Consider the following 17,939-nt stretch of genomic DNA (forward strand, 5'->3'; position numbering starts at 1 on the left):
TGGGAGTTTCCCCATCTCCCCAGCAGGAGAGCCCCACTCCATGGCTGCAAGTGATCAACGCAATGTTTCCAAGGCCGGGTGCCTGCTGGAAGATTGGACATCTAGCCAGGTGCTGCTGCTGAAGGAGTCTAAACCAGGCCTCAAGGCTGCTAAGCACACCCCTATGGCTGTGTCCAGTGGCTCCCCATCCCATCTCTAAGTAGGAAGAGTGCTGGCCCTGGCTTGGGCTCATCAGACTGCTTGAGTTCTATTTACTCCTAATCACCCGCCCTGCTGAGCAGAATGAATAGCCTTTCCTCATGGCAGAGGGAAGGGCTTTACTGAAATCAGCTAGTTGGTTAGTTAATTGGAACTGAAAATGAGATGCAAACTTGATACGAGACCACAGAGAGAGGACGATGCCTCGCAATGCCTGTGGCTTCAGTCAAAACACCATCAGCTCCAGCCCCGAATGTTACAACCAAAGGGACGTTCATTCCTGGCACCGTATCCATGTGCAATCTGAGCCTCAGCCCTGGGCGTGTCTTAACTTTACAGCAACGCTGCAATGTCTTCCTGCTCAGCAGAAAGGGAGGGTGTTGTTCTGCTGCTCTTTGCCCCTCCCCCTTAAAATGTTAAGGAAGAAGGGAAACAAATGCACTGGCTTATCACCTCTGGGATCCCAGCTCAGAATCTAGTTAGCATCACAAATCAATGCATTTCACTGGGTAATGGCCCATACAGCCACCATACAAATTAGCCAAACAGGTCTGGATAGACTTTGATCCCATGACCTGGGAGTGAGTGATCCCTGAAGGTCTTATTTAATGAGGACTGAAAGAAGTGAATGGAGCACCACACACTATGACAACACCCCAGTGTGTTACCAGGAATACACTGCCTTTGATGGATGCAGTGATCAGGAGTCAGGCTTTTCCCATGCACCAGCACCATTATGCAGAGATGTATATGGCACATTTTCAAACCCCGCTGCCTAGCTGGACCCCCAAACCTTGCTCACACCATGCAGATGCAGTTCTTGTTCCTGTTCCGAATGAACAAAGACTGCTTGACCCTACAAGGGGCAAAGAGACACAGTAAAGGAGAAAATCTTAAACTGAGGGCTCTAAATTCTGGGAGAGACCAAGCACCTTTCCATCCAGGGCTCTTTCTAATGACAGTTCAGCAATCCTAAGAGGAAAGCCGGTCTGCTCTGCAATGTCCTCTGTACCCAGCTGATTTAATACTGATTTAGTAATTGGGCGAAAAAACAGTCTTGTTTTTAAGGCAAATTACTCATTTTGAAACATGAAAGACATTTAATGGATGAAACTTCTTCTGCTGTCTCTCCCACAGGGCCCCCTATGCTGCAACATCTTCAAAAGCAGCTATGGGATTTAGGTTTCAGAGTAACAGCCGTGTTAGTCTGTATTTGCAAAAAGAAAAGGAGTACTTGTGGCACCTTAGAGGCTAACCAATTTATTTGAGCATAAGCTTTCGTGAGCTACAGCTCACTTCATCGGATGCGATGGGATTTAGGAGACTAAGGCCCACTTTCAGAAGTGATTTGCACACTTAGGAGCCTGCCTTTCAATGACATGTGGACTCCTAAGTGCCTCAGACGTTTCTGAAAACAGGACTTACCTAGAGTCTCATTTTTTTTGCTGCCATTAATAATAAAAAATGGATAAAAGCCCATTCAAGTTTACCTGGATTTTCACCTTGTAAATGTCCAGACTCCCATAAAAATGGTTGAGCAGCCAGCCAGGCAGCCAGATCTCTGATGCAGGTCTCTCCCTGCTCTCTCTACAGCAGCAACCACCTTGGCAGAGGCGCTGAGACCCTTCCGCTGTAACACTGCGAGCAAGTCATCAACACACGTCTCAGCCAACGAGCTGCCCTCAAAACCCTGCGGCAGCCCCGGGGCCACCACCGCCACACCACTTGCAAACCAAGTGCAACGTAAACGGCACAATGTGGGAAATGCACATTAGCTGGACCCTCTCTAGCGAGTGGCCATGCACTAAACGGCCAGGGAGCCTGCTCCTGTCAGAACTGGGCTTTGCTCCAGAGGCTTGGTACTTTTTGCAGTTCAGCATCCACAGTCGGACGCTGTCCCTTCACTCTCTTCTATGTCGTGCCCCCAGTGAATTGAGGCAAGTCTAAGACTGGCTGCTGGTCCTAAATTAATCTCTTACATCTACTGAACAGCCTGCGCACATCTTTCATCTTATGGTGCTAGAAGCTGATGAACACCGGTGTAAAGAAACCCCCGGCCCAAAGACAGAAGCGTGTGTCTTAGCAATCACAACAGTCCCGGATCAGCACTGCGCCCGCCAGGCAATGCTTTCGCTGGAGAGTTCATCAGGAAGATATATGAGTGAGAGCCATTTGATTTCAAAGGAGACACAGAAACTGAGAGGACTGTGAATACTGACCCCGTGCTCACCACTAAATCACCTGCAAGATCTCAAGCTTTAAAACTGATCTAGGATGTATACAGCCGTAATTTACAACCCCCAGAAGTACTGCTGTATGAAGCCTGTAAACACAGTAATGGCAAGTTAAGTGCAAAAATACTCTGGGTTCCCCAAGCCAGGACCTATGGGCTGCTCAGTGCTCTGCACACTGCAAGAGCTGACAAAGATACTCAGCTCCACTTCCCTTCCGGGCTCTTAGAGGACATTGATTACTGAGTGGGGCATTATGGAGAAGTCCTACAGCATTTAATAGAGAATACCACCCTTGCTGAAGGTAATCAGTCTGTAGACTGTGTAGACTCATAACATGGCTCCCACTCACTATTAACCCCCACAGATTGGGTGAGTACGTTCAGAGGAATTCTATTGCTTTTATTTCTATTTGATTCTGTAAGAGTTCTCCCTAAAGATGGACACAGAAGCTGAGGAATTGGTCTGAAACTTTGATCCAATTTGAATCCAAGTCAGAATTATTTTTAAGGTCTAAAAAAGATGGTATTTTTATATGGAACATCCATGTCCAGGAAGCCTCGAGAGACCCCAAGCAAGCACATTCTCACTGGGGGTTGGGCTAAGATCAGGTAAGCACAGAAAGGGGAGGGTGCACATCTAAAGAAACCCTCTTTAGTGGACAGTCCATCAGAGCCACAGCAGGAGGATGGCACTGAGTTCATACCAAACACACTCTGGCTTGGAGGGTGGGAAGTTACCATGGAATCCCTGGTTCCAATCCCTCTCTGAAGGATTTGGTGCCACAGGAGGCCAGGAGTCAGGCCCAGGCTGCTCTGTGGGCAGCCTTTGCATTTCTCTCTCTTGTTAACACAGATTTTGGTTGCTCTCTATGTTGAAGTTCCCTTTACTGACGGGTTATAAAGTTATGAAGTTCCCTTTACTGACGGGTTACCTACAGGACTGGTACCAGTGACGGGCATGTTACAGACATGAGCACAGGTGTTCACGGACCAATAAGGACGTCCGTAGAAGGAGATGCAGATGGTTATAAGCCGACAAAGCGCTAGGCCCCCTGTCCAGTTTAGCAGGCAGTAGCAGAAGCACACGGGCTTCAAAGAGCTGCAGCACAGTGTCTGGCCTCTGCCCCCACTGGGTTCAAAGCTAAATTAGCTTGAATTATCCTGCTTCCATGAGCAAGCCGGCTGCCCGGTGTGCTCCAGCCTCTGTTGGACACCATGGAGAATTGTGCAGTGCACCAACCTGCTCTCTACCGCACACCAGGCGAACTCAACTGTGAAAGGTCTCTAGTGCTCAGCACCCCTCGTCCCAACTCATAAGCCGTAAAAAGAAATTCAAATACAATTTTTCTTTGCACTGCTACTAGCCCAAGCCTTCTTTCATAGCTGCTCCTCAGACCCTCCCATCAGCCTGTGCTCTGTGTTAGGGTTTGTCTATGCTGCAGTCACGGGCCCACCAACCCAATGCTGCTAACAGCACTGAACAGTACCACTGTCATTGGTATTGTAGAAACGATGGGAATGGCTAAGCACCTGCAATCTCTGGGCCTTGCTCAGTGCTTCAGTGGAGATTTTGTTTGAACAGAGTGTAAGAGAAGACAGCAGCATCTGGCCTATTGTCTCTAGAATCTTGTCCACATTGTCCTGCTGTTGGGAGCCCACTGCTGGCATTTGATGCATCAGGTCCGTTAGAGCCATTAGAGCAAGGTTAGATGACACAATGCTCAGCACACCAACAGGCCATCTAAACCAGGGCTCCCAATGGTGCTAAAACTGGGGGAGCTGACCTGGGGCTGCCAATCGTGGGAAACTTTTGCAAAATTCCTTTAGCACGGGTAAGGTAAGACTTTGCTGTGGGCAGACTGGTCTCTCCCACAGTCATTATCAAACTGCCTCTGGATGGGAATTCTAATTCAATGGGATTAGAAAGTTACAGACAACCAACACTTCTTATCAACAGCAGGGGAAAAAAAGAAAGAAATTCCTGGGTGTTCCTGCTTCTAATAGATCCTTGCAAATCATTCACATACCCCAGCAAGGAGATTTCTGCTGGCCACAGGCTGAAAGGAGAAACTAGCTGTCTTCCATTTCCAGTCTGATAAATACCCACTAGCAAGGTGCAGCCTTCCCTGGGGCAGCCCGGACTCCTGTGCTACCATTGTCTCATCCCTATGGGTGCTGGGGGTGAGGGGGTGGTAAGTGACTGGGCACTCACCTGAGGATAGAACAAACCTCTGTTTCTCCCCAAATTCAAGCCACCCTGAGGTGATAATAGCTTGCATTCCTTAGATGCAGCATTAGATTAGGCCAAGTGACCATCCTGTGCTGTTTCTGGACTAAGCATTTGCAGGACATCTTACAACCAGGGTAAGAATTTGCTTTCCTACCAACCTGAATTTTGCCGCAGACAGGAGTTAGATAAAGGTAGAAGTTCAGCACAAGTGCAAGTCTCTGAGTGCAAGTTTCTCAGCTGTGTGCTCCTTCCAGAACCCAGCATTTCCAGGCTTTCCACTTCATTCGCGCGGCGATTTTTTTGTCATGGCAAAAGCCCCTCACGGGCCTCTGAGCTGTGTTATCGAACAGGAAGAGTCATTGGGAAATGTCTCTGGCTTTTCAGGCACATTCAAGTGAAGTTGACTTAGAAGCAGTAACACCCCCTGCCTTCCCCAGGGTGGCATTTCCATGATTCTGAAGGGGAATTTCCTCTGCTTTACAACATTTTCAACTCCCTGCTGGGAAATAACAACAAAACACAAACTACTGGGCTACAACAGTGAACCCTCTCTGGTTATGTTGCTGCTACATCTGGGTCCCTGATTTTAAACTCAGCGTGGCCATGTTCTGAATCGTTAATTTACGCCCCAGATTACAAACCTGTTCATTACAGTCTCGAGTGGTGGGTTGAGTGATTGGGGCCAGAGTTTGTTCACATTGCATTTGCATTGTCTCAAAACCAAAACCACCATGAAGCAAACACAAAAGTGTCCATCGTCGCAGTCAGGCCGTGAGTCCCCCAAGCAGAACCGGCCCAGATTGTTCAGACAGGTAGAACTTCAACATGAGTGACCGAAGGAGAGGGCGAACCAGACAACATGTGGGTGAAGTGCTCGGGGCTCCCCGGTGCAGGGTGAAATAGAATCTTACTACTGATGTGTTGCAAAGGAGCATGGCAGAGCTAGTAAAGACAGGCAGGACACCTGGGCACGGCTAGCCCAGCAACGCTGCACCCCAGCCAGTAGAGCACATTGTGTTCTAGAATTTTAGGGTAGCTGGAACAAACTGTTATGGTCCCTTGAGAGAAGTCACAGCTGTGTTTGGATAGCTGCTTTGGTGGTTTGTGCAATTCACCTGGCTCATTTCTCATGGAGCCCTGTTGTGCCATGGCCCTCTGTGTTCTGGGAAGTGCATCGTCAGTTGGGGAAAGAGTGCAGCATGGACAGAAGCTGCTTCCGGGCACCCTAGTTCTCATAATCCTGCAGGGATTATTGCAGGGACTAGTAAATTCATTCTCAGTGCACTCACAAAGTGCCTCCTCAATGCAGTGCGCATGCCACAGCCCCTTGCAAGAACGCTGCAGCTAGTGCCCAGGTGTGACGTTCACACAGGTCACTGCTGTGGGGCATGCAGCTCACACAGGACTCAGTGTGAGCTCTCTTGGGCTGTCCCTCTCCCACACCCTGCCAGAGACACATGTCCTGTGTTACAGTTCAGCTCAGGTGAAATTCATCCCGAGGCAACAGGCCAGAACGCGGCCTGTGCACCAGTGACGTCCCATCCGAGTCCTGTTCCGAGGCCATCTGTGACAGTTACACGTGGGGCTTGCACAGCACAGGGGTGAATTCCACCCTCTAGCAAGAAAAGCAGCAATACCATTAGGGGTCGATAAGTGAATTAGGGGCAGAGTCTTATCCCCCTTGGCTACAGGGCTGCCGTTTCTCCCCTGCACAGGGAATTCCGGCAGACCCTGCAAGCTGTGTCTTTCATCGAACACTCTCCTATTCCCCGCTCTGAGCTGGTTTTATTGCACCATTGGTAAGTAGCATTCCTGCCACTCTGGAGGGAGCAGCCATCACGTTTAATAGCCAATTTACCAGCCCCGACACCGCACTCCTCCTTCTTCACCAGCTTGTAGGCAAATAATTACCACGACAGGAAGGCATCAAATATTTATATCCCCTTAACCCAGGAATTTGTCTGGGCCGAGCTGCCGCTGATCTGAGCAAATAGTGCGTTAGAGCTGGTGGCTCACCAGAGGCATCGCCACGTCACTGGGTAATTTCTTCCCAGACAAGATGTTGCGGCTGCCTATATTAATCAATTACTCCTAAGTGCTGCACCTTTTATGCTAACACCTATCTGGCAGCAAGAGGCAAGGGAGCTGAGAGGGTCTGGGGCCAGTCTAGCTAACCAGGGAGTTATTCGTCCTCTCCCCGCCCCCACAAATCAGGGCACCTGCCCAGCATTTGAAAAGATGTAACAGGCTTCTAGGGGCTGACCCCCACCCACTTGCCAGTGACATCAATGGGATACGGATCAGGAGCACAGGGGGGCATCCACTCTATGCAGAGGGCTCCTACAAAGGTTATGCACTGCTAGGCCTGGTCTACACTAGGGAAGTAGGTTGGTATAACTGTGTCACTCAGGGGTGTGAGAAATCCACCCCCTAGAGGGACAGTTACACTAACCTAACCCCCAGTATAGACAGCACTAGGTCAACAGGAGAACTCTCCTGTCAGCCTTGCGGCTGCCTCTCAGGGAGGTGGAGTACCATCCTGTCGGCGAGGCAGTGTCTGACCCAAAGCAGTGCAGCTAGGCACTGTAGCAGGTTATGTGTAGACGTACTCATCGCAAGTGAGCCCATGCTCTGTATGTATGGGGCCCCAGATTCCATACCTACACTCTCCAGCCTCTTCCGGAAGCCGGAAGCATAGTCTAGGGTGCAGGGAGCGGCACGTCCCCTCTGGGAGGGAGGTGAGGGTTAGGAGCTCATGCTCTACATTGGGAAGGAAGTTTAATGATTTCTCGGTCATGTAGCAAGTGTGTGGCAGAGCAGAAAACTGAACCCTGGAGTCCTGACTGCCAGTTCTCTGCTCTAACCACAAGATCAGGCTCCACCCTCTTGTCATGAAGTTGGGAGCTCAGTTCGCCTCCCGCTCTCCAGCCCTTCTCAGTGCAAAACACGCTGCCCACTATTTTCACACCTGGGTGTCTAAAACTATAGTGCCAGCATCAACAATTACGCATCTCAATGAAAGTGACCCAGTTTTCAGAGGCATTAAGCATCTGGAGCTCCCGTTCAATCACCAGGAGCTTGGGCGAGAGCGGGAGAGGGAACCTCTGAAAGGTCAGGCCACATTTATTGGTATGCCTCGCTATGGACATAGGTTCCTCACTTGGGGTGCCCAGCTATGAAAATACTGGCCATGCTCCCACAGGCAGCGGTGGCAATAACAACGGGCAAGGCCACTTTCGGTGTCATATTAGGAACCAGAAGACAATAATGCAAACCTCTGAAAGTAGGAACAGTGCCTAGGACTGAAAAGTACCCCACTGACTGAACCAAAGCCACCAGCCATTCCAGGGTTAAAGTCTTTACACCAGTACACCCCCCACGGCCTGCCTTGCAGGCAGTATAGGTTTTGCAATTTCCATCAGTTCTATTTGGTTTTATTAATTGTTATTTCATGGTCATTTTCTGCTAATGAACCATCACTTCCATTCCTGTCCATAATAATTACACAATTACCTATCCTGGAAGTATTTTGTAATAACGTCTCCGGCTGTAAATTTTATTCTCCCTTTTCAATTCCATCATAATTCAGTTTTAATGAAGGTTTGAACCTCTTCTGAATGTGGAAATGACAGACTTTGGTGAAACTGAAAAGAAAAGTAACTTCTTGTGGAACAGATGTGTCATATTCTGCCGCAGTTTTAATAGTTAATGGGATTGGCCACATAATCTGAAGAATAAGCAGTGATCCTGGAGCTTGGTTTATTGTGAACATAAATCCAGATCTATGCAGGCCCCTCCTGCGGTTGTGCCCCTGGACATTAAAGATACTGTTACTGGGAGCTGTTAAAAATGTACTTAGATCCTTGCTCCCCTTCACAATGAAGTGTGCTATGTGCATGTCTCAGGGATAGAGGCTGTTACAGCTCCATCCCTTCCTTAAGAACAGCACTCGGTACCTGCCTAACACCTTCCAGCTGAAGACCTCAAACGGCTTTCAATCCTGCAGGAATTCATTAAAGAATGGGGATTTGTCACACTCCCTCTGAAGTCAGTTTTACCTCCCTGTCCATCTGTCCACTCACCATGCTGTCCAGCTGCTTGCCTGTCACTAACACAAAGCCAGATGGAACAGACAAGAACTGACTAAAAGGGCAAGACCCATATTAGATTCATCCGTGTTCATGCAGTGTTGCGCTCCCAGATGTCTCCACTATCTTCTTCCTTTTGGGTAGGAAGCAAACATGCTTAAGGGGAACACGTATGGCGTGTATCATTCCTGACTGCTTAGGAGTGGAGTTCTTGCCTGTCTATCACTAAGTAATTTCACTAGTCTGAATATTTTAAAAGGAGGTGGAAAGGCAAACAAAACTAAAACACCAGTATCCCTGCTTGCAGCCCAATGGCCTCACATTGGCCCCAAGAACACGTTAATGTAGGCCCTGACTCAGGAGAGCATCCCTGTTGAAATCAATGTGACTTAAGCACAGGTTTAAGATTAAGCACATGTCAATGTGACCCTGAATCTGAGCTCTATGGAGCAGGCTGGATGTCTGATGGCCATTAGCAAGATTTCTGGACAACCTAGCACAGAGCAGAGCAAAAACTTCCCTCTACAGTCAAGTAGCTTAATGCAAATGAGAAGACAGGGGCTGAAGGGAAGGGGACACAGAACTCACCACAGCCAGGCAGCCCTGGGAATGTTCACAATATGCAGAAGTGGAAGGGAACGTGTTCGGCAGGGAAGAGCTCAGGGCAATCCCACAGAACCCACTGAAACACGTTCACTCTCTGGTAAGTGCTGCTCGTCTGGGCGCCTTTGGCTTGCGTAGCCGATCTGTTCAGAAGACTTGGCAAGCAGGCAGGCAAACAGAGCGCAGAAGCGAACACTCAGAGCTCAGAGGCATGCAAAGCTCTGAGGAGACCTAGGTGTTCGACGAACCATAGGCAGCTTCCCCTGTCCCAGCTCCAGGCCTGCCACAGCTCAGCAACAGATAACAGGAACCCAGCCAGGAAAGAGGGGACTGAGGACAGAGCCGGGCCTTTAGCGTTTAGCGAGCAAAGTGGACTGAGCGTGCCCAGAGAAAGGCTGGAGGCTGAGGTGCAGCTAGAAGCAGAGAAGCTGCGACACGGGCTACACTTGGAGCTAGGGCAGCGACTCCCCGCTCGCAGAGGCGTGCCCATGCCAGCGCGGCTCGAGTGAGTGCACTGACAGGGCAGTGTCGCCAGTCGCAGGGACAGCACCAGCATCTGGGCAGGTCGGTCCTGGGGACAGCGACGGCTACGGCTACACTAGCATGCTAGCTCTGCACCCGCTGGGAATCCCCCCAGCTCCTCCCGCAGTAGTCCCAGAGAGACCGGGGAGGTGGGAGTCGCAGCACTAGCTCCGTCTGCTGGCTCATCGTGCTGGAAAGGCAAAGCTTCTGCAGTGGGCTCCTTTCCCGCAGGCCCCAGGGCGCAGCCTGACCCACCTTCACGACTTGTGCTGCCCAGCCGCCCGGTGAAGAGCAAAGCGAGGCTCAGAAAGGTTAAAGGCCAGATGGATCAACCTGGGTGCTGGGCAGACAGACACGTCTATATGTGGGCACCTAAAGAAGTGACCTGACTTTCAGAGGTGCTGAGCCCCCTCCGCACCCATGGATTTCAGTGAGAGCTGTGAGTGCTCATCTGGCCTGAAATTCAGGTGACGCATTTATCTGCCTCACTACGGATCTGGCTTTATCACCCTATTTGGCAAATGCTGCCTTAAGTGACTTGCCTTGGGTGGGGGCAGAGCCAGGAACCCAGGAGTCCTGACCCACCCACAAGCTTTCCTCCCCCTTCTACAAAACCCCGTACAGCACCTACACAACGCTGTGATACTTCACACAAAGCAAAGCTATGTCCTGCTGGATCCTAGGACAACGACACGTCACTATTTAGCCCTTTCCCTCTGCACCTACTGTGGGTCACACCCAAGATTTAACACTCTCTATCCCTCAGCATTCACACACACAAACATACACTAACACACCTGCGTGCGCCCATGATCGAACACATGCCATGCACATGTACACACATGCTCTCACACTCACACGGTCACACACACACACAAACTCCCAGGTGCTCACGCACACGCATGCACTTTGGGGAGTTTTTACACAGCTGACCTACAACATTCCAGTAGCAGAGGTATTCCTGTGAGGGTCCCCGTGGGGGTGGAAGGGCACAGACCTCAAACTGCCCTCCAGGCCCTTTGACTTCAAAACTCTGTCTCTTTTCATTTTCAGCATGTTGGAAGGTGCAGCAGAGAGGGCAAAGGGGGCAGAATGGGGGAAACGGCTCCTTGGGGCCATTCAGCAAGTGGGCTCTGCCACGCACACTAATGCTCCAAAGCCTTTTGAATTTCCTCACCAAAGTGCAGCAGGGAGATAAAGAGAAACTCGATTCCCAGAGTTACTGTCACTGGCTTATCCCAGCAACAGCAAAAATGAGCGAAGAGACTCTAGGGAGCCCAACTGCCCCTCCCCCACTGCCAAAAAGAACTCCCATTCATCTCAACAGGGATGCTGCTTTACAGGCTTTGGCTGTTATTCCACCAGGGGTGGGCCGCATGGGGCTGTAAGCGTGGCAGGTGTGTGCCTCGGACTTGCTGTCTTGAATAGAAACACGGAGCAATGGGGACACAGCGAAATAACAGTTAAACACCCCTACCAAACCAACCCCCCACTGTGCACACAGCTCTCCCCAGGGGGCAGGATGAGAGGGTGAACCAACAGTCATGAGGCTGTGTACAAATCTGCCCAGAACAGTATCAAATCACAGACTCCTAGAAATGCAGGGCTGGAAGGGACCTCGAGAGGTCGGCTAGTCCAGCCCCCTGTGCTTAGGCAGGACCAGGTGAACCTAGACCAGCCCTGACAGGTTTGTCCAACTTGTTCTTAAACATCCCCAATGACGGGGATTCTACAGCCTCCCTTGGAAGCCTGGTCCAGAGCTGAACTATCCTGATAATTAGGAAGTTTTTCCCTATCTCCCTTGCTGCAGATTAAGCCCGTTACTTCTTGCCCTATCTTCAGTGGACATAGTTTTCATCCTCTTTATAACAGCCCTTAACATATCTGAAGACTGTTCTCAGGTCCTCTCCCGCCCCAGGTTCGTCTACAGAGTATTCTGGAGTGAGCAGAGGATGCCTCCAACCTGGGTCGATAGATGGGCTATCACGGCTCGTGCTAATGATCTGCAAATGGCAGTAGAGACAGCACTATGAAGCCACGGCTTGGGCTCTGAAGCCCATCCTGACCACAGGCTTCAGAGCCTGAGCTCCAACCCAAGCCACAACTTCCGTGTGCTGTCTGTACAGCTGGTTTTAGAATGCTAGTGTGAGCCCTACTACTCCCCCAGGCTATTGACCTGGGCTGGGAGGCTCATTCCCATGCGTCCCTAAATGCTGTATAGAAATTCCCACTGGCTTCTTGAACCTTTGATCTTTTTCTTGTTGTCCTCTGGACTCTCTCCAGTGTATCCCCATCTTTCCTACAGCGTGACACCCAGAGCTGGACACGCTACTCCAGCTAGGGCTCCACCAGTGCCGAGCAGAGCGGGACAGTTACCTCTTGTGATGACCTACACAGAACAGAGCAGAACTGAATTGGATGGAATAGGGCCCTGATCTAAGACCTTCTCTGCAAAGCACTTGGGCTGGGATTTTCCAAGGCTCTTAAGGTGCCCAAATCTCACTGAAATTCAAAAGGAGTAGTGCTTCTAACTCCTGTACCCGTCCTATGCTCCAATGCATGCTGGTGATTCATTCCCAGTGACTCCAGCGCAGGGAGTTGGTGATTGCTTTAGACAGCAGTGCTTGGAGAGTCAGCAGGGTCCTAGTCTGCCCCACTAACTTTACATGTGCTAATCCACGCTGAAGTGCCTTGCTGGGCGGAGCCCTCATGGGGATGTCGCTCCAGTTCTAATGTGTCCATCATTCCTGTGTCCTCCCTTCCCCACAGCCTGCTGGAGACCTCCCCTCATTTTCATTCCCATTTGCTCTTCATCCCACGGACATTTTTTGCAGCTTTGAGTCTCCGATTCCTTGTCCCTCTGCTCTCACGACAGCCAAACTCGCAGCATAGAGTTGGTGCAAGGGAGAAGGAAGATCCATTCCTGTCCCGGTCCCAATGGGGCTGCTCCTGCAGCTATGACACACTACAGTTTGATGCATGCTGCTGCATGAGGCTGTACCAGGTCCATAGCACACAGCAGCGATGAGGAGGAGAGGACGCAGCCTAAAGCCATGGGGGAGTAATGCCGGGACTAAGCGAGGAGAGGAGCAAACAGGGCCATCCTCAGCATGAAGGACTGGGGGAGAGCAGGCCCCTGCCGCTTTCTGCAGCAGTCACCAGCTTGGCTATGCTTCCGGTGCAGTTATCTCTGCGGCCTGATCAGACCCGATCATTTCCCCGCCGCCCCCTCCCCGCATGCCGGCGCTCTGGAATGAATCCCAGGTGAGCTGCAGCTCAGAGCTCTCTGCACAGGAGGCCAACACCTGTGGAAAGGGAGGCAAATTACCACATGCTGCTGCTGGAGGCATGACTTCAGCGTAGGCAGGAGCCAGCCCAGGTGCAGCTCTGGAAACAGAACCCAGGCATCAGGATGCCTAATCCATTCCTCTAATGCCCAGCCCTCACTCAACACACGCTCTTATGTGTATGCCCCACCGCCCTCTGCTGGGTGGTGACATCCGACATGCCCACGTGTTTATCACTGAGCCTTTGTACCTACTCCTACGGGGAGCTACAGCACATTGATTAGAGGCCTGCCTTTTGGAGCCACAGCCATGAGTTGCACTGCAGAGGCACCTGGCTGCGGTCTGCGCGTGTGCCGCTGAAACCTCTCACAGACATTGCCTGTGCTCAGAAGGAAGAGACAAGTGCCTCATTTGGGGGACTGGTAAAAATCCAGCCTCTGGTCAGCCAGCAGCTTCTCAGAGGTTCCTAGATTCCAAGGCCGGGGGGGACCCCGGAGATCTGATCCCCTGTAGACCACAGGCCAAGAAACTTCCCCACTGTCATTCCTAGAGCACCTGTCTATGGCCAGTGTCTAGACGTCAGCATGCAGTCGTGCGTGGGCATCGATCCAGATGCCCTGGGCCCCATGGGGCAAGGATAAAACCCAGCTCAGCCTAGAGAGGCTGTTGGTGAGCCCGTGCCTCCTGCCCAGCTCCCGGACAGTGCTACCAACTGCCCTCGGCCATGATGTTCTGCGGTCGCCTGAGGCCTAACTGGCAACACCTGCTTGTCAAACAAGTCAGCCCCTGTCCTGACAGCAGGCGGGCACCTTCCAGCCATAATTCTCAGCAGAGCAACGGAGCAGCCCAGTGCGTCACCTGAATGGCATGAACACTCCCGCGGAGCCAGTCGGCGGTGAGCACCTGATGGTAACGGCCTCAGGCAGCTAGCTCTGTGTCTGTGCCCCAGGACACAGCACGGCGCACAGAGCACGTGGTTGCTGCCAGCCTATGGTAACTGTGCCCCTCGCCTGCTGCCGCATGGAGCCAGAGTCACACGCAGGCTTTGTGCTGCTCCAGAATTCAGGCCCTGGACGGCTAATCTGCACAAGAAAGGCAGGTGTTGCCAGGGAATCAACACGGCATCCCCAGAGACCGGCCCGTTGGCGCTAGCCCCGGAGGCTCTGCCCACAGCACCCACCCCTGCCGTCCGTGTGTGTGCGCCCCACGGCACGAACCCAGCAGGCTGCACTTGGCTGGCTGCGAAAGCGCCGTGCAGGACAGCGCTGATGGCAGCGCGGGTTTCCACTGCGGCCTGGCCTCCTGCCTTCAAGCTGGGGAAGGCTCTTGTGTGATGGTGTGGCCTCTCGCCACCAGCTCCCCTGTCCTGGGATAGACTGGAGTTGGAGATTTGCCCTGCGTAGATCGGGCCCTCTGGGCCCAGGCTATCCACCTCCCTGGGGCAGACGCACAGCATTAGCTGCCCAGATGTAATTGCTCCCAATAAAGCTGCAGGTGATGCAGAAAGTGGTGGGTAGCCTTTCCCTCTGCAGTCTCATAACACCAGCCCGGGGGGTGTAGCTGCACCCGGCACAGTCTGCTGGAGACATTAGGCAGCCCTGTGGGTTAGCTGCCCTTGTAACAGCTCATTACTGCTCCTCTCCAGACTCAGGCAGCCCCGCTCCTCTCCTGCTGTCCATGGGGAAATCGCATGCAGCCTGCCCAGACCTCACAGTGAGGTGTACAAACCTGCCCGCACTGTCTGCAGGTTGGGGTTTGAACCATCGCCATCTGGGGAAGGGAGGATCTGAGTGGAGATGGTGGTGTGTGTGTGTGTTGTGAGGGGGTGCTAGAGAACTGGATGGAAATTAAATAAAATCTTTGTGTCTGATGTAAATAACAGGCTGCCTCTGCCAGCACTCCATCTTTCTGGGCACAAGTCCAGCTCTGACTTTAGCAGGGCAGCAGAGACGCTTCTGTGAATCCGTTTAGGGGCCACCAATTATCCCAGACGACCCAATTGGGCTTCCATATTTTTCAGGCAGCGGCTAACTTGCTGCTCGAGTGCCGTCTGTATCACGTTACCTGCTGTCAGAGCGTGAGCAGGAAAGCCAGGCAAGCTGCTGCCCACCCTCTATTCAGCTGTGGGCCGGATCTGGGTCCTGCTGTTTGGCTTCAGCCTGGCTGGAAATACCACAAACAAACATCTTTCCCTTAGGCTTCGCCTTTGTCCCAGCACAGGCAAAAATAAGAGCTAACAAGAGATGAGGAAACATGGCAGGACTGCAACAAGTAACAACTTTTTCAAACCTCCAAAAGTGCAAGTGATTTAAGTTCCCTTTCAGCAAGGGGCTTGGGGGTGAGATTTGGAGCAGTTCTTATTTCATCTGGACCAGGTTTGCCTTCTGCTAACCATAGGCAACATGGTCTGGGTATTGTAGGAGGACAAAGCTCTGAATTGGCCAATTCCCAGCATATGACTAGGGAGACATTTGGTCTTTTTTTACTCTATGCAAATGAATCATTTGGCATCAAATATTTTGATTCACAGGATTGGAACACATGACTTTGCCGTTCCCTCATTCCAGGATTTCAGCTTAATGAACAGCAGCTCGTCGGGGCAGATGCTGGACGGCGACTGACAGCTTTGGAGGGATTAAAGCAAGTTACGGGTTATCCAGGTGGAGGCAGCTGTTGCTTGCACACTGCTCCACTGATCAGCTCCACACTTGGTCCCCCTTTGATGTCATTCAGCTGTGCAGAAAGAGGCCTGAGTTTGGGAACAAGAGCAGTCAGAGACATAGGGTGTCTCTGAGCTGGCCGGCAGGTGCTTCTTTTTTCTGCTGAACTGTGGGAAACCTCCTATTGGTTCTGTCTGAAAATGCAGATTGGATCCTGTGGGAAAGGTGGGAAACCCTCAGAGAGCCCATGACCATTTCCTGGCTGCTTGCATGCCTTTCATTCCAACCTCACTGTTACTTCCCCCCGGAGCCCTTTCAACAAACCGTATCTCCTAGAAGCATAAAGGCACTGTAAATGCACCCGGCTTTGGAAACCTGCATGTAAAAAGAAAACAAAAGCGGTGTCCTAGTCCGGTTGACCATTAAGTGAGCAGCCGAACGTGGTTTGTACAGCATCACCTGAAACGGCACAAGCTGTCTAGCCCCGGAGAGATGCAGCCTCTTCCCAGCTCATTTGATGTACATATCACTCCATTTACAGGTGAGGAGTGCTGCAAAGTGAAGAGAAGCTGAGAACAAGACTATTCCTGGGTGGGCTCCCTCCTCCCGTGTGGCTGAAATGCATCGGAGCCTGCCCACAACCAGCTCTGAAGAGCCGCTCTGAACCATCATGGAGCGCACACAAGCCCCACCCCACAGCACATGGGTTCAGTCTCCATACTGATGGCCCTCGCTAGGAAACCAAAGCCACATAGGGCTGCTCAGGTAAGCCCTTCATTGCCCAAACACTCCTTTGGGAGGCAACATGGTCTAATGGCCAGGGCAGTGGAGTAAGCATCAGGAAGCCGGGGTCCTGTTCCCAGCATGGGGCTGGGTGACCTTGGGCAAGTCACTTCCCTTCTCTGTGCCCACATTCTCCCTTTGTCTGGCCTGTCCAGTTAAAATTCATCTCTCTTTATCTGCATTTCTATAGCACTTGTACAATGGGGAGCTGGTCTCTGGTGGTCTTTCGAGGTGTTACCACAATGCAAAGGATAATCACTTTAAGGATCTCAGTATTACCAGCAGTAGCTTGGTGCGGGATGCGTAACCACCTGTGTGGTGTAATCTCCCCCAGCAAACCTTTTTACTTCTCTATCATAGCAAGACAACAGAGCACACTGTGTTTCCTTTGCTAAAGTCACACACGCAAAGGCAAACGCGTTCACTCCCACAAAATGTGCACATACAGACTCTCTCAACACAGAAAAACAAACGCACGGACATACATGAAGTGTTGCGAGGATTAATTAGTCTGCATTTGTACAGAGAGAAATCTGCATAGAAATACTGAGTGCCTCCTACACATAATGCTATTAAGGCTGAGATTCTCAAAGCCACGTAATGGGAGACAGTGTGGCCTAGTGGATAACGCACTGGACTGGGGTTTGGGAGACTTGAATTCTAGTCCCCTCCCTCTGCCATTAACCTGCTGGGTGACTTTGGTCAAGTCACTTCCCTCCTGGTGCCTCAGTTTCCCCACGTGTAAAATGATACCTTTCTTTGTAAAGCACTTTGAGATCCACTGATGAAAACTGTGACATAAGGGCTAGGTGTTAGTATTACTATAGTTAATGATTAGGACAGACAATTCCCATTAATGTTAAATAGGAATTTGGCATCAAAATCCCGTAAACATATTTGCAAATTTCTTCCAAATGTCCAGTGAGGAATGATCCTGCACTGGCAGGGAGATGGATAAGATGACCTACTAGATCCTTCCCTTTGCCGTATGCCAGGGCCTGACTCTCCATTGTCCTGCCCCTTGGGTTGTCATTTGCACCCGTGCAACTGGGTGTGAAAAGCTACTAAACCAGAATGGAAGCACTTCCCCCCTGCTGTGCACCTGGTGCCAATGACTGCGCCAGGTGCAGGGCACCGGAGAACCTGGTTTTGTAGTTCATCCACACACAGCTGTGCAAACACACACAGGCGTGGATTTCTACAACGCCGGGAATGGAAGGACTTGGAAGAGGTGCAAGTTTCATCAGCAAAGAGAATTGTTTCTATTCCTTTTCTCCTAGGTCGCTAGCAGGGTGTACTTGTCCCATCAGGCAGGGCTCTGCATGCCAGCCTTTC

General features: G+C 51.3%; 1 protein-coding gene across 2 annotated transcripts in view; it reads right to left on the bottom strand.

Annotated features, from left to right (window-relative positions):
• TAFA3 (TAFA chemokine like family member 3) overlaps window positions 1–17,939 on the bottom strand; it is a 71,091-nt gene that overhangs the window by 13,717 nt on the left and 39,435 nt on the right. The window lies entirely within an intron of this gene.

Source organism: Lepidochelys olivacea (assembly GCF_965140295.1).
Source record: "Lepidochelys olivacea isolate rLepOli2 genome assembly, chromosome: 21".
Classification (NCBI taxonomy): domain Eukaryota; kingdom Metazoa; phylum Chordata; order Testudines; family Cheloniidae; genus Lepidochelys; species Lepidochelys olivacea.